Source organism: Salvelinus fontinalis, unplaced genomic scaffold (genome assembly GCF_029448725.1).
Source record: "Salvelinus fontinalis isolate EN_2023a unplaced genomic scaffold, ASM2944872v1 scaffold_1687, whole genome shotgun sequence".
In the NCBI taxonomy this organism is placed as follows: domain Eukaryota; kingdom Metazoa; phylum Chordata; class Actinopteri; order Salmoniformes; family Salmonidae; genus Salvelinus; species Salvelinus fontinalis.
This window is the reverse complement of record NW_026601896.1, coordinates 5746-30983: the sequence shown is the minus strand read 5'-3', so window position 1 is coordinate 30983 and position 25238 is coordinate 5746. Positions and strand designations below refer to the sequence as shown.

Sequence of the window (25238 nt, the reverse complement as noted above, 5' to 3'; positions counted from 1 at the left end):
AGTAGTGCACTATATAGGGAATAGGGCCCTGGTCTAAAGTAGTGTACTATATAGGGAATAGGGCTCTGGTCTAAAGTAGTGCACTATATAGGGAATAGGGCTCTGGTCTATAGTAGTGCACTATATAGGGAATAGGATGCCATTTGGAGACTGCCTGGAGAGCCCCACAACCCCAAAGAGACGCCCGTTGAAACGGTTGCTGCCTTTCCCCCCTGAAGAACACATTATACAATTAACACTAATGAACACTAATTCTAAATGATACAATGACGTAGATTATAAAAAGCACAGAGCCTTATTAACGGCTCTTAGGAACGAGTGTCGACACTCGACGCCGCCGCCCACGCCGTTACTACTGGACTAAAACATTCTCAATCGCAGCTCTTAAGTTTAAACTGAAGTGGCTTGGCCTCTTGGTTCGTCTAAAAACCCAAATGAAGCCTTTGGCCCTTTCACCGGTGCTAGATAATTGTATTCTACATCAATAATCCCTCACTGAGTGGCAGGTACTGGCTGGAAGGAGGGTGATTTGACACCCGGGTGTTTTCCAATATTTGCTGAAGAGGTTTCACTCCGACCAGACCGCGTATTTGTTTTGAAGTCACTGTTATAAAATGTTGTAGCCAAACTGATCCCATAATATGTCGTTAAGACTTACAGACAGGCGGTATTGTTCCATGACAACAGTAACCGTACTGATCCCATAATATGTTGTTAGACTTACAGACAGGCAGTATGGTTCCATGACAACAGTAACCGTACTGATCCCATAATATGTCGTTAAGACTTACAGACAGGCAGTATGGTTCCATGACAACAGTAACCGTACTGATCCCATAATATGTTGTTAGACTTACAGGCAGGCAGTATGGTTCCATGACAACAGTAACCGTACTGATCCCATAATATGTTGTTAGACTTACAGGCAGGCAGTATGGTTCCATGACAACAGTAACCGTACTGATCCCATAATATGTTGTTAGACTTACAGACAGGCAGTATGGTTCCATGACAACAGTAACCGTACTGATCCCATAATATGTTGTTAGACTTACAGATTGGCAGTATGGTTCCATGACAACAGTAACCGTACTGATCCCATAATATGTCGTTAGACTTACAGACAGGCAGTATGGTTCCATGACGACAGTAACCGTACTGATGCCATAATATGTCGTTAAGACTTACAGACAGGCGGTATGGTTCCATGACGACAGTAACCGTACTGATCCCATAATATGTTGTTAAGACTTACAGACAGGCGGTATGGTTCCATGACGACAGTAACCGTACTGATGCCATAATATGTTGTTAGACTTACAGACAGGCGGTATGGTTCCATGACAACAGTAACCGTACTGATTCCATAATATGTCATTAGACTTACAGACAGGCAGTATGGTTCCATGACGACAGTAACCGTACTGATGCCATAATATGTTGTTAGACTTACAGACAGGCGGTATGGTTCCATGACAACAGTAACCGTACTGATTCCATAATATGTCATTAGACTTACAGACAGGCAGTATGGTTCCATGACAACAGTAACCAAGCTAAAGTAGCAGTAAACTTCCCCTCCTATACCTTCATGAATAATGCATGAAGTTGAAGATCCCAAACTATTGAATTGCAGTAAGGCTGGAGGGGGGGGTGGTGACTTCAGGACTCAAAAGTTGAATAACAAAACATTGCATTCTTTCATCTCATGGACTGCGTCCCAAATGGGATCATATTCCTAACTTAGTGCACTACTTTTGACCAGGGCCCCTCCCCCCCACACAGACCCATAGGGCCCTGGTCTAAATCAGTGTTCTATGTAGGGAATAGGGCCCTGGTCTAAAGCAGTGTTCTATGTAGGGAATAGGGCCCTGGTCTAAAGCAGTGTGCTATGTAGGGAATAGGGTGCCATTTGGTATGCAGGCCATGAAGGGTTTTTGTTGCGAGGTGCTGAGGTCAATGACGAGCCCTGTGGCTCTCTGCTAGATGAATAATGTTCAACAGATCAGCAGGAAAACCTTGAGAGACTTAGCTACTCCTCTACTCGTCTACCGCCGGTGTAGATCACTGACGCATATTCTATCACTTTTCCTCTCTATCTGTCCTCAGGTAAAAAAACAACAAAAAAGGACCCTTAGTCTGTGAGGTGTCCGTACCGTTTATAGTTATATCTACCCCCCCAGGCTAAATAGGCCCTAATTTGCACAGCTTCTGTATGGGGTTCCAATTATTACAATATCAAATGTCTTGGAAACTGGAAACACAATAAACTTAGGCTGTGTGCCAAATAGAATCCTATTCTCTTAAATAGTGCACTACTTTTGACCATTGCCTCTATGGGTCCTGATCAAAAGGAGTGCACTATATAGGGAATAGGGTGCCATTTGGGAAGCAGCTATAGAAATCAGTAAAGAGTGGAGGGCTGAGTTGGACCTCTACCCCCCCATTACATGGACAGTAGCTGGATATATCCCCGGATAGTACATGGATATTACATGGATATATCCCTGGATAGTACATGGATATTACCTGGATATTACACGGATATTACCTGGATAGTACATGGATATTACAAGGATATTACCTGGATATTACATGGATATTACATGGATAGTACATGGATATTACATGGATATATCCCTGGATAGTACATGGATATTAGACGGATAGTACATGGATAGTACATGGATATATCCCTGGATAGTACATGGATATTACACGGATAGTACATGGATAGTACATGGATATTACACGGATAGTACATGGATAGTACATGGATATTACATGGATAGTACATGGATAGTACATGGATATATCCCCGGATAGTACATGGATAGTACATGGATTTTACACGGATATTACCTGGATAGTACATGGATATTACAAGGATATTACCTGGATAGTACATGGATAGTACATGGATCGTACATGGATCGTACATGGATAGTACATGGATAGTACATGGATATATCCCCGGATAGTACATGGATTTTACACGGATATTACCTGGATAGTACATGGATATTACCTGGATAGTACATGGATATTACAAGGATATTACCTGGATATTACATGGATAGTACATGGATATTACACGAATATTACACGGATATTACACGGATAGTACAGGGATAGTACATGGATATTACAAGGATATTACCTGGATAGTATCTGGATAGTACATGGATATTACATGGATATTACACGGATATTACACGGATAGTACACGGATAGTACATGGATAGTACACGGATAGTACATGGATATTACATGGATAGTACATGAATAGTACATGGATATTTCCTGGATAGTACACAAACAGTACACAGATAGTACACGGATAATACCTGGATATTACATGATAGTACACATATATTACCTGGATAGTACACATATATTACCTGGATAGTACACAGATAGTACACGGATAATACCTGGATATTACATGATAGTACACATATATTACCTGGATAGTACACATATATTACCTGGATAGTACATGGATAGTACATGGATAGTACATGGATAGTACACATATATTACATGGATAGTACATGGATAGTACATGGATATATCCCCGGATAGTACATGGATATTACATGGATATATCCCCGGATAGTACATGGATATTACATGGATATATCCCCGGATAGTACATGGATATTACATGGATAGTACATGGATAGTACATGGATATATCCCCGGATAGTACATGGATTTTACACGGATAGTACATGGATAGTACATGGATAGTACATGGATAGTACATGGATATTTCTTGGATAGTACACGAACAGTACACAGATAGTACATGGATAGTACATGCATAGTACATGGATAGTACACGGATAGTACACGGATAGTACACGGATAGTACACGGATAGTACACGGATAGTACACGGATAGTACATGGATAGTACATGGATAGTACACGAACAGTACACAGATAGTACACGGATAATACCTGGATATTACATGATAGTACACATATATTACCTGGATAGTACACATATATTACCTGGATAGTACATGGATAGTACATGGATAGTACATGGATAGTACATGGATAGTACATGGATAGTACATGCATAGTACATGCATAGTACATGCATTTTACATTTTAGTCATTTAGCAGACGCTCTTATCCAGAGCGACTTACAGTAGAGTGCATACATTTTATTACATTTTACATACTGAGACAAGGATATCCCTACCGGCCAAACCCTCCCTAACCCGGACGACGCTATGCCAATTGTGCGTCGCCCCACGGACCTCCCGGTTGCGGCCGGCTGCGACAGAGCCTGGGCGCGAACCCAGCCCAGCCTGGGCGCGAACCCAGAGACTCTGGTGGCGCAGCTAGCACTGCGATGCAGTGCCCTAGACCACTGCGCCACCCGGGAGGCTACATGGATATACATGGATAGTACATGGATAGTACATGGATATTACCTTCCATATTATGTTGATATTACGTGGCTAACTTACTCCCATGCAGGGTGTGGAGAATTGATATGAGACAGATTTTAATAAACTAGTTTAGATTCTGTTTGTGAGTTGAAGTACTTGGGGCTCATCAATTGTCGTTTTGTTGTATTTGTTGACTGTGTTCAAAACGTTACTACTGGCTGTTAGAGCCTACAACACATGTAATCCATTCTGATACTATGTCTTCATTACCTCATACATTTAACAACGCTCTCTGAGAGAGACAGTTCACAGTCTGTAGCTATTCAATTATATAGAAACCATAGTTACTACAAGATATCTCTAGAAGATATAGAAACCATAGTTACTACAGGATATCTCTAGAAGATATAGAAACCATAGTTACTACAGGGTATCTCTAGAAGATATAGAAACCATAGTTACTACAGGATATCTCTAGAAGATATAGAAACCATAGTTACTACAGGATATCTCTAGAAGATATAGAAACCATAGTTACTACAGGGTATCTCTAGAAGATATAGAAACCATAGTTACTACAGGGTATCTCTAGAAGATATATAAACCATAGTTACCACAGGATATCTCTCGAAGATATAGAAACCATAGTTACTACAGGGTATCTCTAGAAGATATAGAAACCATAGTTACTACAGGATATCTCTAGAAGATATAGAAACCATAGTTACTACAGGATATCTCTAGAAGATATAGAAACCATAGTTACTACAGGATATCTCTAGAAGATATGGAAACCATAGTTACCACAGGATATCTCTAGAAGATATGGAAACCATAGTTACTACAAGATATCTCTAGAAGATATAGAAACCATAGTTACTACAGGATATCTCTAGAAGATATAGAAACCATAGTTACCACAGGATATCTCTAGAAGATATAGAAACCAGTTACCACAGGATATCTCTAGAAGATATATAAACCATAGTTACCACAGGATATCTCTAGAAGATATAGAAACCATAGTTACTACAGGGTATCTCTAGAAGATATAGAAACCATAGTTACTACAGGATATCTCAAAGTCTACATCTTACCTGACACACAGTTTGCTTGTGATGCCCACTGCACTCAGGTTAATGCATAGGATGTATTCTGCATCATTTCCTGTTTCAGTCACTCTCCTCCTCGATTCACTATTCTACTGCCTGTGTAATTGTGACGAGCAGCACAACTCGGACGGACACACCGACAACACTAGGTGTCAGTGTTAGCGCTACAGTGGGCGGACTCCAAGCTCCCCCGCTGTGTTTATATATTTAGAGCACAGGGTATTTGACGCTCCCGCCAGGGGACATTCGTCCCAAACGGCACCCTATTCTCTCTATAGTGCACTACTGTTGACCAGAGGCCATAGGGTAAGTAGAGCACTATATAGTACATAGGGAATAGGTGTCCATTTGGGACAGTTGCTTCTTCTCCAGGAGCTGCTGAGGCTATAACTGTTCCTAAGACTGATTTAGTGGAGCGTCTCTTTCATCTTAATATCCAACACGGTTTTATAATTAGTGTTGAAATGTGCTGATATGTTTTTTCTCTCTTTCTTTCATTTCCTACTAGGATGTAGCCAATCACCAAGGGGATGACTGAATGCCCCAGTATAGATAGACTCACTGGCAGAGAAGAGCACATGCCCAATTGTTGATAATTAAGTCTTATGGGGCAAGAAGAGACCAGCGTGTGTTTCAACTTACAGACTTTTTTTATTTTATTACTACAGCTCTAACAAGATCCAAGATTAGCATCATTTTATTTTATTACTACAGCTCTAACAAGATCCAAGATTAGCATCATTTTATTTTATTACTACAGCTCTAACAAGATCCAAGATTAGCATCATTTTATTTTATTACTACAGCTCTAACAAGATCCAAGATTAGCATCATTTTATTTTATTACTACAGCTCTAACAAGATCCAAGATTAGCATCATTTTATTTTATTACTACAGCTCTAACAAGATCCAAGATTAGCATCATTTTATTTTATTACTACAGCTCTAACAAGATCCAAGATTAGCATCATTTTATTTTATTACTACAGCTCTAACAAGATCCAAGATTAGCATCATTTTATTTTATTTTGATCTCTTTTAGTCCCCATTTGGACTAATCTTCCAAGAGTCCTTAAACATTAAAATACAATTTATAATACGAACACCTTTTCACATATAACACACTATTACAACCATACATAATATACGAACATAATGACCCAATAAATACTCAATCTAAAGAATATATAGATTCCTCATCTACTATAGTCCCACAACATTTCTATGTATTATATTTAAATCGTTTTAAAATAATATTTAAATGTATATAATCACTAGTTATTTTGGTTTCACAACTACAGTTGTTGGCCTACAAATGACAGATTCAGATCGAAAACTATACTGTTCCGTCTTGTGGACTGCGTTCAGCCCCGCTATTGACGTTTCATCCGGTTACTGAATCTGATTGTTGCATTTTGTCAAGGTGGATGTATGGATTTCGCATCACCATGGAGATTGAGAACTGTGATTGTCACATATATCTTCACACTTCCTCTAAGCAGATGGGGAAGGAGAGAGAGTGAGGGGATTGATTATCTGGCCCAGGTTACCGTGTTGAGGGGGGGGGGGGGGGGGGGGGGGGGGATTTTACACAGGGTGAAAGATGATTTAATTCATTTTGGAACCAGGTTGCGCCCACCGCAAAATCGTCTCATATCAAAGTGACGTAGCCTAGGCTAGATTAAGCACGCAGAGTAATAAGCACAATTGGGTAGGTAACTTTCTAAATGTAATCCATTACAGTTACTAGTTACCTGTCCAAAATTGTAATTAGTAGCGAAACTCCGTAACGTAATCTGATTACTTTTGGATTACTCTCCATGGAGACTAGCGTTAGCTAGCTGCTGGTAGGATGTTGTCATTTGGAAGAGTGGCCGAATTACTCCCCCCATATCGTTTTTTTCTGTGGCTACAGCCAAAGATGCAGGTGTCATTTGGTTAGTTAGTCAGACGTGTGAATCACGTTGCTAGCTAGCTATGCTGAACTTGAAAGACAGTAAGCATATCTCTTAGTTGTCAATCACATGTATTTGGCATCGGTCAAATGTGCAGGCAAGTTCCCATTCAGTTGTCAAAACGTGGGTTGGGACGAACGCACGCATTGGCAGGCAAGCTGCAGAAGGGCGAGCAGGCTACTATTCCCCGTAGTTTATCAGTGCAATTTTGACGGTCAACTCCAAGCTGAAAAATGTTTGAGACGGTTTATTTTACTATTCCCTCGTTAGATGTTTAGCTCATATTACTCTGGAAAACATTTGCTGTTGATCTTGTTGTTGTTGATGCGCATAGGCAACTGCGGGGGAGATAGTCCAGTTCAAAGGGAGTGACGCCAGGCCTGTGTGCCAAATGGCTTGTTTGCATATAGGCCTACTGTAGTTCTGATTGGGTATATGGTGCACCGGTCTGCGTAGACTCTGGTCCTGGATCAGACAGATGGTTTATTTACTGCAGTGTCTATTAATTGTCCAAACACAAGACCGCTTTCCCACTCTATATTGCTATAGAATTTTCACAAATGACTTACTGTATGTAATTCCCAAACATTCTATGAATTTATGACCAAATCTAAACGCTCGCTTGTCAGAAAATGTAAAAAAAAAAAAAAAAAAGGCACCATATTCTTCCTGGGGCTGTATATGAACAGATTTGAACAAGATGTCATGTTATTAAAACGCTGTCAGTTTCACTTTAAGTGCCATTAGAAGACAAAAAGGATCCATTAAACACATCGTGTGTCATCATAGCGGTCTCTAACTTGTGGTTAGATTCGTTCAGGTGGAACAAACTTAAACTTGCGTCGTTTTTTTCAATGCTGAATTGAATGTCATTGAGAAAACAGAAAGGTGTCGTAATGTGTTTTTCTCACAAAGATCCTTTCTAAATTTAAAAGGAAACATCCAGTTTTTCAAAAGTATCTGTAATCTGATTACAATACCATTTTTCTGTTAAAATGTAACTGATTACATTTGTTGTACTCAGATTACATGTAATCAGTTACTCCGTAACCCTGGTAATGAGTTATGACTCTGTGTTTTCACATGCAAAAGTGATTGCTTTTCATTAAAACGCTTTATATGCCTTCCAAATGAAAACTAGTTTTACAACTCGAACATATCTATTGTGTGGAAAAGAGATGCGCTTCTGGACGTCGCAACATACGGTCTTGTTGACATCCTGCTGTGTCACAAGGCTGGGCGGGTCAGTTTCGACGCTGTCATATCCCCTGGGGGACCGGGAGCCAATAGTGTTGCTCGACAACCCGGAAGAAACAGCAGCCCGAAAAGAGCGCCTGGATTTCAATTTTGAACAGATAAGAAGACGTTGACAGGTTTGTGAATCTTTTCAACATTTTATGTAGTGTATAACAGTTATATCGCTGTAAATGTGTAAGTCTAGTCACTACCTTAAACCATGTTGCTTTCCTCGACGTTGTCGTGTAACTTTGCAGAAAACAGGGCTAGCTACGTTCATCGTTTGTTGTTAAAGCTAAACGTTATTTGCGGTGCTCACGTCGAGAAACATTTCAGTTATGTTTTTTGAAAACTTTTTTTAGAAATGTTGTCCTGTAAGTTACACAACGTGTTACTTCGTCGCATGCAAGACGCATTTGAACGCGCATACGCGGTGAGGGAGGAGTGCCCTTCTCAAGTTGAACAGTAATCTGCTCCGCTCGGTTATGTTGTCAACAAGGCAGAATGATGCATCGTCCTGAAACACATGTCCTTTTTCAAACTACTTTTCATTCGGAATGCAGATAAGTCGTGTTTATCAAAAGAAATCACTTGTACACGTGTGAACACAGAATCCCACTCATTCCACCTGCTTCTACGTCACTTGTTTTGAGCCGACTTCCGCCATGGTCTTTGAATAGAATACCGGTAGTCATATTACCCATAAAACCTAAGGGTTAAACAAGAAAATGGTTCCAATTGTTTTTCCACCATTAATTTTTCCCATAACAGATTTTTAGAAACCCTTAAAATAAGGTAGACTTTCTTTTTTCCCTCTATTGTGTTGACTGTATGTTTGTTTATTCCATGTGTAACTCTGTGTTGTTGTTTGTGTCACACTGCTTTGCTTTATCTTGGCCAGGTCACAGTTGTAAATGACAACTTGTTCTCAACTAGCTTACCTGGTTAAATAAAGGTGAAGGGAAAAAAAGGTTCTGTGTTTCGTTTATGCTTAACCTGGCACAACGTTTATGCTAACTGTAAATCTCTATAGGACAAGGTGACTTTTAGCAATATATTTGCCTGTATTTACCCCCTTAAAAATGAAATACTAATTAGTTGCTCGTGGCTATCATAAAGAACTACGAATACCATAATCTGGACAAGACTGCCAAATTGAGGTAAAGGTAAGACTCTGGATTAGCGATCTAGCTGCATTTGAGTAATTAATATATTGGCTACATTTCTTTTAAAATGTACAACTCTGTGAACTGTCTTGTGCAAGTTTTAAATTGACACGATACCTGTTTAACAAAGGGTGTCAGACAGAGATGACTTGCAGGGATTTGTAGTCTTCCATGATGTCTACATTGGTGCTAATCAGCATTCTAGAACCTGAGAATAAATAGAGCCGAATATGTTGATAAAAGTCACCTTGTCCCGGGAGAGATGTACATGGTTATCACAACGTCATGCCAGGGTAAGCCTCACCCCAGGAGGCAGTCTGGTTCCAAAACAAATGCAATCAGCTTTCTCCCAGTGGTGGAAGAAGTACTCAATTGTCATACTTGAGTAAAAGTAAAAATACCTTAAAGGAAATTTATATATTAGTCTTGTCTCATCGCTGCCTCTCCCGTACGGACTCGGGAGAGGCGATTTGTCGTGAGACATGCGTCCTCTGAAACACGACCCCGCCAAGCCGCACTGCTTCTTGACAGAGTGCTCGCTTCACCCGGAAGCCAGCCGCACCAATCTGTCGGAAGAGACACAGTACAGCTGAGTATCGAAGTCAGCGTGCACTGCGCCCAGCCGCCACAAGGAGTCGCTAGAACGCGATGGGACCAGGACATCCCAGCCGGCCAAACCCTCTCTCTAACCCGGACGACCCGGGGCCAATTGTGGCCAGGCTGATATCCAGATTTGAATCTGGTACCGTCGCACACTGTGACGTGATGATCGTAATAGACTGAATCTGACCTACAGTCTGAAAAGGTCTTTACTGCTAATGGGGGAAACCTCCCAACATGTCATGACACAAGGAGGAATGGAAGACAGACATGCCTGCTTCCTATTAGCTAAGAGGTGCTTTCACATGCCCTTCTATTGACCTCCCCCTTTCTCTCTCCCTTCATGTCCCCTGGCTAAGAGGTGTCCTCCCTTCATGTCCCCTGGCTAAGATGTGTCCTCCCTTCATGTCCCCTGGCTAAGAGGTGACCTCCCTTTCTCTCTCCCTTCATGTCCCCTGGCTAAGAGGTGACCTCCCTTTCTCTCTCCCTTCATGTCCCCTGGCTAAGAGGTGACCTCCCTTTCTCTCTCCCTTCATGTCCCCTGGCTAAGAGGTGTCCTCCCTTTCTCTCTCCCTTCATGTCCCCTGGCTAAGAGGTGACCTCCCTTTCTCTCTCCCTTCATATCCCCTGGCTAAGAGGTGACCTCCCTTTCTCTCTCTCCCTTCATGTCCCCTGGCTAAGAGGTGTCCTCCCGTTCTCTCTCCCTTCATGTCCACTGGCTAAGAGGTGTCCTCCCTTTCTCTCTCCCTCTCTCCCTTCATGTCCCCTGGCTAAGAGGTGACCTCCCCCTTTCTCCCTTCATGTCCCCTGGCTAAGAGGTGTCCTCCCGTTCTCTCTCTCCATCTCTCTCTCTCTCTCTCTCTCTGTGTATGTAACCCAGTGCTTTCTCCCTATCTCTGACTCCCTCTTCTCGCCTTGTTGTCCCTTAACTAGGTATCCTCCCTGGACCCCCTCATTAGTGTCATCTCCTCTGTAGCACCATAGAGCAGGCTGAGACACCTGGGATGTGTCCCAAATGGCACCCTGTTTCCCCTTTATAGTGCACTATGTTAGACCAGGGCCCTATTCCCTTTATAGTGCACTACTTTAGACCAGGGCCCGTGGTGCACTATAAAAGGGAATAGGGTGCCATTTGGCACGACCGTTAGAATCCAGGGCCATTACTTAAAGTCTGAGGGCAGCGCTTTAGCAGCAATTAACCCCAGTGACGTCTCCCAGGGTGCCGAGCGTCAACGACAGCCTTTCACTAACTCACACACTGTAAACAACAGGGTCTGATCAATGACACACAGAGTGCCTTTCTGGGAGGGAGAGAGGACAGACTGGGTCAGAGAGAGAGGGAGAGAGGACAGACTGGGTCAGAGAGAGAGGGAGAGAGGACGGACTGGGTCAGAGAGAGAGGGAGAGAGGACGGACTGGGTCAGAGAGAGAGGCAGGGAGAGAGGACTGGGTCAGGGAGAGAGGGAGAGAGGACTGGGTCAGGGAGAGAGGACTGGGTCAGGGAGAGAGGACTGGGTCAGGGAGAGGACTGGGTCAGGGAGAGAGGGAGAGAGGACTGGGTCAGGGAGAGAGGGAGAGAGGACTGGGTCAGGGAGAGAGGACTGGGTCAGGGAGAGAGGGAGAGGGAGGACTGGGTCAGCGATCGAGCGTGCGAGGGAGGACTGGGTCAGAGAGCGAGCGTGCGAGGGAGGACTGGGTCAGAGAGCGAGCGTGCGAGGGAGGACTGGGTCAGAGAGCGAGCGTGCGAGGGAGGACTGGGTCAGAGAGCGAGCGTGCGAGGGAGGACTGGGTCAGAGAGCGAGCGTGCGAGGGAGGACTGGGTCAGAGAGCGAGCGTGCGAGGGAGGACTGGGTCAGAGAGCGAGCGTGCGAGGGAGGACTGGGTCAGAGAGCGAGCGTGCGAGGGAGGACTGGGTCAGAGAGCGAGCGTGCGAGGGAGGACTGGGTCAGAGAGCGAGCGTGCGAGGGAGGACTGGGTCAGAGAGCGAGCGTGCGAGGGAGGACTGGGTCAGAGAGCGAGCGTGCGAGGGAGGACTGGGTCAGAGAGCGAGCGTGCGAGGGAGGACTGGGTCAGAGAGCGAGCGTGCGAGGGAGGACTGGGTCAGAGAGCGAGCGTGCGAGGGACTAATTGCATCATTAAACACAGTTCCTTCCTCAGCACTGTGTCCTTGGGTCTTCTGTAATACTATTGGTTATTGAACTCTATGAAATACTTATTCCTTGACGATGTAAAAAAATATTAGTGTGATTGTCAATATTGCTGTTGGATATAGCTTTTTCACAAACTTCAGGTGAGATTTCTAGGCCTAGTGAATTTCAGAAACCTATAATGGTTTGGAAAAAGTAAGAAAATGTCCAATGTTTTATTCTCTACAGATCTGGAGTCAGTGTCCGCCCCAGTAATACCATGAGTTTCTCCCCTTAATGATTCCATCTGTCTACAGTTGTCCTGATCTGGAGTCAGCCCCAGTAATACCATGAGTTTCTCCCCTTAATGATTATATCTGTCTACAGTTGTCCTGATCTGGAGTCAGTGTCCGCCCCAGAAGGACCATGAGTTTCTCCCCCTAATGATGCCATCTGTCTACAGTTGTCCTGATCTGGAGTCCGCCCCAGAAGGACCATGAGTTTCTCCCCTTAATGATTTCATCTGTCTACAGTTGTCCTGATCTGGAGTCAGCCCCAGTAATACCATGAGTTTCTCCCCCTAATGATTTCATCTGCCTACAGTTGTCCTGATCTGGAGTCCGCCCCAGAAGGACCATGAGTTTCTCCCCTTAATGATTTCATCTGTCTACAGTTGTCCTGATCTGGAGTCCGCCCCAGAAGGACCATGAGTTTCTCCCCTTAATGATTTCATCTGTCTACAGTTGTCCTGATCTGGAGTCAGCCCCAGTAATACCATGAGTTTCTCCCCCTAATGATTTCATCTGCCTACAGTTGTCCTGATCTGGAGTCAGTGTCCGCCCCAGAAGGACCATGAGTTTCTCCCCCTAATGATGCCATCTGCCTACAGTTGTCCTGATCTGGAGTCATTCCCAGAAGGACCATGAGTTTCTCCCCTTAATGATTCCATCTGTCTACAGTTGTCCTGATCTGGAGTCCGCCCCAGAAGGACCATGAGTTTCTCCCCCACCCCCGTGGACCCGACCGGCAGCCGTAGTGTCCAGGAGCAGAGAGAGAAGTGGGAGAGAAAGAGAACCCGTACAGCCAGGGCCCTGGTCCAAACTGAACAGAAATACTGTAAACAACTACAACTAGTCAACACGGTTAGTCAACAACACCTGCTATTTATACTGTCACACGTCCCAAATTACACCCTATTCCCTATTAGTGTGTTCTAGTTTTGATCTGGACCCATGGAGCTGTGTTCAACAGTAGTGAACTGTGCTTGGAATATGGGGGCCATTTTGGGACTCAACCATTTGTCCTGCTTAAACAGGAAATGAGATACCGAGGTAATTGTACAACTGAATGCATTCCACAGAAATGTCTTCCGTATCCACGTCATCGGCGCCTCGTGTTGATGTTGGGGGTTAAACTGCCTTGCTCAAGGGCATAACGGCAGATTTGTCCGCCTTGCTGGCTCTGGGATTCGAACCAGCGTCCTTTTTGGTTACTGGCCCGACGTGCTTAACCTCTTGGCTACCTGCTGCCCTTACTATAGACCCTCAGGTCCCCCTCTCTATGTAACCCTCACTCATAGAGTGCTGATCTAGGATCAGTGTTTTGGATCATAATGAATCAGATTACATGGAGGGGGACCTGATCCTAGATTATAATGAATCAGATTACATGGAGAGGGGGGACCTGATCCTAGATTATAATGAATCAGATTACATGGAGAGGGGGGACCTGATCCTAGATCATAATGAATCAGATTACATAGATGGGGGGTGGGGGCCTGATCCTAGATCATAATGAATCAGATTACATGGAGAGGAGGGACCTGATCCTAGATCATAATGAATCAGATTACATGGACAGGGTGAACTGATCCTAGATCATAATGAATCAGATTACATGGACAGGGTGAACTGATCCTAGATCATAATGAATCAGATTACATGGAGAGGAGGGACCTGATCCTAGATCATAATGAATCAGATTACATGGAGAGGAGGGACCTGATCCTAGATCATAATGAATCAGATTACATGGAGAGGGGGGTCCTGATCCTAGATCATAATGAATCAGATTACATGGAGAGGAGGACCTGATCCTAGATCATAATGAATCAGATTACATGGAGAGGAGGGACCTGATCCTAGATCATAATGAATCAGATTACATGGAGAGGAGGGACCTGATCCTAGATCATAATGAATCAGATTACATGGAGAGGAGGACCTGATCCTAGATGATAATGAATCAGATTACATAGACGGGGGACCTGATCCTAGATTTTAATGAATCTGATTACATAGACAGGGGGGACCTGATCCTAGATCATAATGAATCAGATAACGTAGACAGGGGGACCTGATCCTAGATCATAATGAATCAGATTACATAGACAGGGGGACCTGATCCTAGATCATAAGGAATCAGATTACGTAGACAGGGGGACCTGATCCTAGATCATAATGAATCAGATTACATAGACAGGGGGGGGCCTGATCCTAGATCATAATGAATCAGATTACATAGACAGGGGGGGCCTGATCCTAGATCAGCACTCCTGCTCTGATCCTCTTCTGAATACAGGCCGACAGTGTTTCCCTTCAGATGGGCGGAGCGCTGTACTATGAGTTTATAAAGACTAGCTCACACTGTCTGCCATGATGGATTTCACTTCCTTTTTTCATTTTGTGAAAAACACTTAAAACCTGTTGAGGATAGAGGGCGCTATTTACACTTTGGGGGAAAATCGTGAAAATCATCACTTAAAATGCAACTCTTCTGGCACTGAATGACCGATCTGCATGACACTTGACATGTGGCATCTACGGACAAAGATCTCTCAACGCAATACAGACTAGTACTCTAAAACAACATGGCCGCTATTGACCAATAAACATTTACCTGGGCCCGTGATGACCCCACATGTTAAAACAACAGGCCCGTGATGACCCCACATTGGAGAGGAGAGGGGTACTCTCCGCTCTCTCTACTATCTACTTTGTTCTCTTGCATTATGTTGAATACACCGACGTTCAGTACACCGACCTGCTGTGTATTGAACGTGTAGGCTACGGCCAATAGGGAATAGGCTACGGCCAATAGGGAATAGGCTACGGCCAATAGGGAATAGGTCATTTGGCATGTCGAGCTGCTGTGTATTGAACGTGTAGACTACGGCCAATAGGGAATAGGCTACGGCCAATAGGGAATAGGCTACGGCCAATAGGGAATGGGCCATTTGGCATGTCGAGCTGCTGTGTATTGAACGTGTAGACTACGGCCAATAGGGAATAGACTACGGCCAATAGGGAATAGGCTACGGCCAATAGGGAATAGGCTACGGCCAATAGGGAATAGGCTACGGCCAATAGGGAATAGGCTACGGCCAATAGGGAATAGGCTACGGCCAATAGGGAATAGGCTACGGCCAATAGGGAATAGGCTACGGCCAATAGGGAATAGGCTACGGCCAATAGGGAATAGGCTACGGCCAATAGGGAATAGGCTACGGCCAATAGGGAATAGGTCATTTGGCATGTCGAGCTGCTGTGTATTGAACGTGTAGGCTACGGCCAATAGGGAATAGGCTACGGCCAATAGGGAATGGGCTACGGCCAATAGGGAATGGGCCATTTGGCATGTCGACCTGCTGTGTATTGAACGTGTAGGCTACGGCCAATAGGGAATAGGCTACGGCCAATAGGGAATGGGCCATTTGGCATGTCTCCCTGCTGTGTATTGAACGTGTAGGCTACGGCCAATAGGGAATGGGCTACGGCCAATAGGGAATAGGCTACGGCCAATAGGGAATGGGCCATTTCAATGGGCTGATCTGCTGTGCGCTGCCAGACTCCGGTGGTGCAGTCAAGTTCAAATATGTTAAAACCGTTGTTTGTGACATCACGATGTCGTCACCGTCGACGATGGCCTCCAAACATTGTCGTTTTCCCCCCCTTTTTTTTTAATAGACGATGCCATCGTGAAATCGGCCAATCCTCGACTAGAGGTCCATCAGGGACGCGGACTAGGAGTCTTTGAGTTGTCCGTGGTGTAATCTCCTAAACCGTTTCAGTCTCATGGGAATCCAATGGAACCAATGCAGCACCATACAGCCAGATAGCAGACAGGCTTAGCTAGACAAATGGCGAGACAAATACTAAGTTCTTCTTTCTTGTCTCTGTTTGTGTGTGTGTGTGTGCTCTCTTGCAGTACTTTGTGGAGATTCTGAAGGCCAAAGGCACCCTGAGGCAGGACATTAGAGAAAGCATCTTTAGTTCCATTCCATCCATCCGTTCAGTAAACCAGTAAGTATCTCTTTAATAATTAATGACGGGGAGGGAGGAGGAGGAGGAGGGGGGGCATTAATTGGCACCCTCCCTGGTTCTCTCACTAGTAGTTCAGAGTGTTGGTTTGACAGGCCTCAGACAGCTGAGGGCCTTGTCTGCTGAAGCCTACACACATCACAATCCCAAAATCTCCTCCAGAAAATAAACAAATACGCACCGACTTTAGTGAAAAGCTTCAGGCCAGCGTGAACAAGGTGAACCAAACGTAACCGCTGTCCTCCTTGCCATGTTTAATGTGTGTGTGTGTGTGTGTGTGTGTGTGTGTGTGTGTGTGTGTAAATAACAACAATGTGAGATTTGGATTTCTACAACCAGCTATGTTCTTGAACCCTCCAACTCAACTCTGGTCCTGGAAACCAGTTCTACTGCATCTAATCAGGATCGGATTTTTAGACCTGAGACACCAGGTTTGGTTTGGGTGTAAAAGTTGTTCTAGAGTGTTGGTAGTGTTCTGTGTTCTGTGTTCCGTATGGTTCCAATGGAACCGTAGACATTACAACATAGTGGTGTTGGTAGTGTTCTGTGTTCTGTGTTCCGTATGGTTCCAATGGAACCGTAGACATTACAACATAGTGGTGTTGGTAGTGTTCTGTGTTCTGTGTTCCGTATGGTTCCAATAGAACCGTAGACATTACAACATAGTGGTGTTGGTAGTGTTCTGTGTTCTGTGTTCCGTATGGTTCCAATAGAACCGTAGACATTACAACATAGTGGTGTTGGTAGTGTTCTGTGTTCTGTGTTCCGTATGGTTCCAATAGAACCGTAGACATTACAACATAGTCGTGTTCTAGAGTGTTGGTAGTGTTCTGTGTTCTGTGTTCCGTATGGTTCCAATAGAACCGTAGACATTACAACATAGTCGTGTTCTAGAGTGTTGGTAGTGTTCTGTGTTCCGTATGGTTCCAATAGAACCGTAGACATTACAACATAGTGGTGTTGGTAGTGTTCTGTGTTCCTTATGGTTCCAATAGAACCGTAGACATTACAACATAGTGGTGTTGGTAGTGTTCTGTGTTCTGTGTTCCTTATGGTTCCAATAGAACCGTAGACATTACAACATAGTGGTGTTGGTAGTGTTCTGTGTTCCTTATGGTTCCAATAGAACCGTAGACATTACAACATAGTGGTGTTGGTAGTGTTCTGTGTTCCTTATGGTTCCAATAGAACCGTAGACATTACAACATAGTAGTGTTGGTAGTGTTCTGTGTTCCGTATGGTTCCAATAGAACCGTAGACATTACAACATAGTGGTGTTGGTAGTGTTCTGTGTTCCTTATGGTTCCAATAGAACCGTAGACATTACAACATAGTAGTGTTGGTAGTGTTCTGTGTTCCGTATGGTTCCAATAGAACCGTAGACATTACAACATAGTGGTGTTGGTAGTGTTCTGTGTTCCTTATGGTTCCAATAGAACCGTAGACATTACAACATAGTGGTGTTGGTAGTGTTCTGTGTTCCGTATGGTTCCAATAGAACCGTAGACATTACAACATAGTGGTGTTGGTAGTGTTCTGTGTTCCTTATGGTTCCAATAGAACCGTAGACATTACAACATAGTGGTGTTGGTAGTGTTCTGTGTTCCGTATGGTTCCAATGGAACCGTAGACATTACAACATAGTAGTGTTGGTAGTGTTCTGTGTTCCTTATGGTTCCAATGGAACCGTGGACATTACAACATAGTGGTGTTGGTAGTGTTCTGTGTTCTGTGTTCCTTATGGTTCCAATGGAACCGTAGACATTACAACATAGTGGTGTTGGTAGTGTTCTGTGTTCCTTATGGTTCCAATGGAACCGTAGACATTACAACATAGTGGTGTTGGTAGTGTTCTGTGTTCTGTGTTCCTTATGGTTCCAATGGAACCGTAGACATTACAACATAGTCGTGTTCTAGAGTGTTGGTAGTGTTCTGTGTTCCATATGGTTTCAATAGAACCGTAGACATTACAACATAGTGGTGTTGGTAGTGTTCTGTGTTCTGTGTTCCTTATGGTTCCAATGGAACCGTAGACATTACAACATAGTCGTGTTCTAGAGTGTTGGTAGTGTTCTGTGTTCCGTATGGTTCCAATGGAACCGTAGACATTACAACATAGTGGTGTTCTATTTAATCATGTGGTTTATAGCTTCACAGAATCAGCATGGTACTGTGTTGAATAATGATCAGGTGTTGAGTCCCACAGGTCCTCATCTCCACTCTGAGACTGACAGGCTTTCTTCCTGAGAGTGGCGTGATGAAGACAGAGGGGTGTATTACTGAGGGGGTGTCCCGAACCACTCCCTACATAGTGCACTATGGGCCCTGGTCGAATGTAGTGCGCTATAAAGGGAATAGGGTGTCATTTTGGACGCGGGCAGAGTGTGACTGTATTGGATAAACTGTTGCCTGTTTATCAGTGGAGGCTCCTGAGGGGTTCTGAGAATATGAAATATACTTCTTCATGTCACTGAGGGAGAGAGGGTAATGTATAACGTTTACATGATGTCAGGATATGTTATTGTCAGACGTCAGGGATCCTCTGGGAGGAGAAGAGACACAGTCTGGTACCAGGCGCCATGACAGCCGTGAGTTGGGGTGGAGTGAGTACTTTGGGGTGGAGGTCGACCGATTTTAAATTAGGGACGATTTTCAAGTTTTCATAACAATCGGTAATCTGCATTTTTGGACGCCGATTGTGGCGGATTACATTGCAATCCACGAGGAACCTGCGTGGCAGGCTTGACTACCTGTTACGCAAGTGCAGCAAGGAGCCAAGGTAAGTTGCTAGCTAGCATTAAACTTATAAAAAACAATCAATCTTCACATAATCACTAGTTAACTACACATGGTTGATGATATTACTAGGTTAACTACACATGGTTGATGATATTACTAGGTTAACTACACATGGTTGATGATATTACTAGGTTAACTACACATGGTTGATGATATTACTAGTTAACTACACATGGTTGATGATATTACTAGGTTAACTACACATGGTTGATGATATTACTAGGTTAACTACACATGGTTGATGATATTACTAGGTTAACTACACATGGTTGATGATATTACTAGGTTAACTACACATGGTTGATGATATTACTAGGTTAACTACACATGGTTGATGATATTACTAGGTTAACTAGCTTGTCCTGAGTTGAATATAATCACTAGTTAACTACACATGGTTGATGATATTACTAGGTTAACTACACATGGTTGATGATATTACTAGGTTAACTACACATGGTTGATGATATTACTAGGTTAACTACACATGGTTGATGATATTACTAGGTTAACTACACATGGTTGATGATATTACTAGGTTATCTACACATGGTTGATGATATTACTAGGTTAACTACACATGGTTGATGATATTACTAGGTTAACTACACATGGTTGATGATATTACTAGGTTAACTACACATGGTTGATGATATTACTAGTTTATCTAGCTTGTCCTGAGTTGAATATAATCGATGCGGTGCCTGTTAATTTATCATCGAATCACAGCCTACTTCAACTTTGCCAAACGGTTGACGATTTAACAAAAGCACATTGCCCAAAAAAAGCACAATCTTTGCACAAATGTACCTAACCGTAGACGCCTTAATCAATACACAGAAGTATATATTTTTAAACCTGCATATTTAGCTAAAAGAAAATTTATGTTAGCAGGCAATATTAACTAGGGAAATTGTGTGACAACTCTTGCGTTAAGTGCATTCAGAGTCAGGGTATATGCAGCAGTTTGGGCCGCCTGGCTCGTTGCCAACTCATTTATCTGAATTTTACGTAATTATGACATAACATTAAAGGTTGTGCAATGTAACAGCAATATTTAGGCTTAGGGATGCCACCTGTTCGATAAAATACATAACGGTTCCGTATTTCACTGAAAGAATAAACGTTTTGTTTTCGAAATGATAGTTTCCAGATTCGACCATATTAATGACCAAAGGCTCGTATTTCTGTGTGTTTATTATAATGAAGTCTATGAATTGGTATTTGATAGAGCAGTCTGACTGAGCGGTGGTAGGGCAGCAGCAGGCTCCTAAGCGTTCATTCAAACTTTACTGCGTTCGCCAGCAGCACTTAGCAATGCTTCAAGCATTGTGCTGTATATGACTTCAAGCCTGTCAACTCCCGAGATTAGGCTGGCAATACTATGGTGCATATAAGAACATCCAATAGTAAAAGGTATATGAAATACAAAATGGTACTGAGAGAGAAATAGTCGACGCGTCATAATTCCTATAATAACTACAACCTTAAACTTCTTAGAATAACTATAACCTAAAACTTCTTAACTGGGAATTTTGAAGAACTGGGAATATTGACCCACCAGTTTTCATATGTTCTGAGCAAGGAACTTAAACGTTTAGCTTTTTTACATGGCACATATTGCACTTTTACTTTCTTCTCCAACACTGTGTTTTTGCATTATTTAAACCAATTTGACTGTTTCATTATTTATTGGAGACTAAATAGATTTTATTTATATATTATATTAAGTTAAAATAAAAGTGTTTATTCAGTATTGTTGTAATTGTCATTTACAAATATATTTATAAAAATCGTCCGATTTTAATTGGTATCGGCTTTTTTGGGGGGGACCTCAAATAATCGGTATCGGCGTTGAAAAATCATAATCAGTCGACCTCTACTTTGGGGCAAAGGTCAGGTCAGACGAAATGAGGAAGAACGGATATCACTAAGGTTCTGCCTAGCAACAGGGACGCATTGGCTGTTCAGATGTGTAGGAGGAGACTCGGCATAGGAGAAAGGGTTAAATATCAGCGCTTGTGTGAATATGTTGTCGTCTGTTCAGCTGTTTCACTCTCGGGGAAGAATGAACTTGGTTTAAGCTTTCATAGTGTCCGTCGAGTTCTTTCTCTGATAGTTAGAACCTAACAGTGCTGAGGGGAGGACGGCTCACACTGGAGTCATTGGAGTCAATGGAATGGTATCAGACATGTTTGTTCCAGCCATTTTATTATGAGCCATCCTCCCCTCAGCAGCCTCCATTGATCTTTATAATAACTATTCCATTGAATCGATGGTTCATCTTCATTGAATCGATGGTTCATCTCCATTGAATCGATGGTTCATCTTCTATTGGATCGACGGTTGGTTCATCTTCTATTGGATCGACGGTTGGTTCATCTTCTATTGGATCGACGGTTGGTTCATCTTCTATTGGATCGACGGTTGGTTCATCTTCTATTGGATCGACGGTTGGTTCATCTTCATTGAATCGATGGTTCATCTTCTATTGGATCGACGGTTGGTTCATCTTCTATTGGATCGACGGTTGGTTCATCTTCTATTGGATCGACGGTTGGTTCATCTTCTATTGGATCGACGGTTGGTTCATCTTCTATTGGATCGACGGTTGGTTCATCTTCTATTGGATCGACGGTTGGTTCATCTTCTATTGGATCGACGGTTGGTTCATCTTCTATTGGATCGACGGTTGGTTCATCTTCTATTGGATCGACGGTTGGTTCATCGTCTATTGAATCGACGGTTGGTTCATCGTCTATTGAATCGACGGTTGGTTCATCGTCTATTGAATCGACGGTTGGTTCATCGTCTATTGAATCGACGGTTGGTTCATCGTCTATTGAATCGACGGTTGGTTCATCGTCTATTGAATCGACGGTTGGTTCATCGTCTATTGAATCGACGGTTGGTTCATCGTCTATTGAATCGACGGTTGGTTCATCGTCTATTGAATCGACGGTTGGTTCATCGTCTATTGAATCGACGGTTGGTTCATCGTCTATTGAATCGACGGTTGGTTCATCGTCTATTGAATCGACGGTTGGTTCATCGTCTATTGAATCGACGGTTGGTTCATCGTCTATTGAATCGACGGTTGGTTCATCGTCTATTGAATCGACGGTTGGTTCATCGTCTATTGAATCGACGGTTGGTTCATCGTCTATTGAATCGACGGTTGGTTCATCGTCTATTGAATCGACGGTTGGTTCATCGTCTATTGAATCGACGGTTGGTTCATCGTCTATTGAATCGACGGTTCATCTCTATTGAATCGACGGTTCATCTCTATTGAATCGACGGTTCATCTCTATTGAATCGACGGTTCATCTCCATTGAATCGACGGTTCATCTCCATTGAATCGACGGTTCATCTCCATTGAATCGACGGTTCATCTCCATTGAATCGACGGTTCATCTCCATTGAATCGACGGTTCATCTCCATTGAATCGGCGGTTCATCTCCATTGAATCGGCGGTTCATCTCCATTGAATCGGCGGTTCATCTCCATTGAATCGGCGGTTCATCTCCATTGAACCGGCGGTTCATCTCCATTGAACCGGCGGTTCATCTCCATTGAACCGGCGGTTCATCTCCATTGAACCGGCGGTTCATCTCCATTGAACCGGCGGTTCATCTCCATTGAACCGGCGGTTCATCTCCATTGAACCGGCGGTTCATCTCCATTGAACCGGCGGTTCATCTCCATTGAACCGGCGGTTCATCTCCATTAAAACTCTTCTATGGAATCAATGGTTCATCTTCAGGGGCGGCAGGTAGCCTAGTGGTTAGAGTGTAGGGTAGCAGGTAGCCTAATGGTTAGTGTAGGGGTGGCAGGTAGCCTAGTGGTTAGAGTGTAGGGGTGGCAGGTAGCCTAGTGGTTAGAGTGTAGGGGTGGCAGGTAGCCTAGTGGTTAAGGGGCGGCAGGTAGCCTAGTGGGACATCTTTATAGTAACCCTTCTATTGAGTCAGTGGGGCGTCTTTATAGTGACCCTTCTATTGAGTCAGTGGGGCATCTTTATAGTGACCCTTCTATTGAGTCAGTGGGACATCTTTATAGTGACCCTTCTATTGAGTCAGTGGGACATCTTTATAGTAACTCTTCTATTGAGTCAGTGGGACATCTTTATAGTAACTCTTCTATTGAGTCAGTGGGACATCTTTATAGTGACCCTTCTATTGAGTCAGTGGGACATCTTTATAGTAACTCTTCTATTGAGTCAGTGGGACATCTTTATAGTAACTCTTCTATTGAGTCAGTGGGACATCTTTATAGTGACCCTTCTATTGAGTCAGTGGGACATCTTTATAGTGACCCTTCTATTGAGTCAGTGGGACATCTTTATAGTGACCCTTCTATTGAGTCAGTGGGACATCTTTATAGTGACCCTTCTATTGAGTCAGTGGGACATCTTTATAGTAACTCTTCTATTGAGTCAGTGGGACATCTTTATAGTGACCCTTGTAGAGGAGTGACAACGGGCTTTTCTGCCAGGTATCATGTCTGTATCATTGGGCATAGTGTGTGTGTGTGTGGTAAATGTAGGAAGGAAGGTACAACTCAGAAGATAGCTTCACAAAAACCAGTATAGAGATAAAATTAATCACTAACCTTCGATTATTTTCATCAGATGACACTCATAGGACTTCATGTTACACAATACATGCATGTTTTGTTTGACTAAATTCATATTTATATCAAAACATCTTGAGTTTACATTGAGGCGACTAGATTCACTAGTGGCAAAAATATCAAGTGACTTTGCATAGCCACATCGTTTCAACAGAAATACTCATAAATATAGATGATAATACACATGTAATTATAGATATACCTCTCCTTAATGCAACCGCTGTGTCAGATTACAAAAAAAAACTTTACGGAAAAAGAAACCCACGCTATAATCTGAGACGACGCTCAAAAGTAAAACACCACAGCCACAAAGATGGCGTCAACATAAACAAGAAAATATATGATAAATATTCCCTTACCTTTGATGATCTACATCAGAAAGCCAGGTATCATGTCTGTATCATTGGTCATAGTGTGTGTGTGTGTGTGTGTGTGTGTGTGTGTGTGTGTGGTAAATGTAGGAAGGTATAACTCAGTTGACATCCTGTTATTTTTAAATTGACTTTACTCCAGGGGGAACAACACTGCACACTAATCAGGAATTCCACTAATTAAACACCAGCCAACTTTATATATTTATATAGGAATATTTACTGTGTTGATGATCCTCCCGTGCCGTTCATCATGGTTTAGGCTGTTGATGAGGAGTTGTGACCAAGACAATGATAGTATGTAGATGGCAAACCTAATTATCCCTCCTCCCCGTTCCACTGTAACAGACTGTAATAGCCAACGCCAAAGACAGCGTCACGTCACCCAGAGAAACTAGAGCGGGATCACAAAGCTATTTGAGAGATTGATATTCCTCCACGGTGTGTCTGGGGAGTTTAATGAGGAGTAATGTGGTGTGATTGTACTGTGATACAGATACAACTAGACCCA

General features: G+C 43.1%; 1 long non-coding RNA gene across 1 annotated transcript; it reads left to right on the top strand.

Annotated features, from left to right (window-relative positions):
• The first annotated feature begins 8693 nt into the window (after window positions 1-8693).
• On the top strand, window positions 8694-16900 carry LOC129849786 (uncharacterized). Its single transcript, XR_008758695.1, has 3 exons — window positions 8694-8849; window positions 13564-13746; window positions 16811-16900. It is a non-coding gene; the product is annotated as an uncharacterized LOC129849786 (long non-coding RNA).
• The last annotated feature ends 8338 nt before the right edge of the window (window positions 16901-25238 follow it).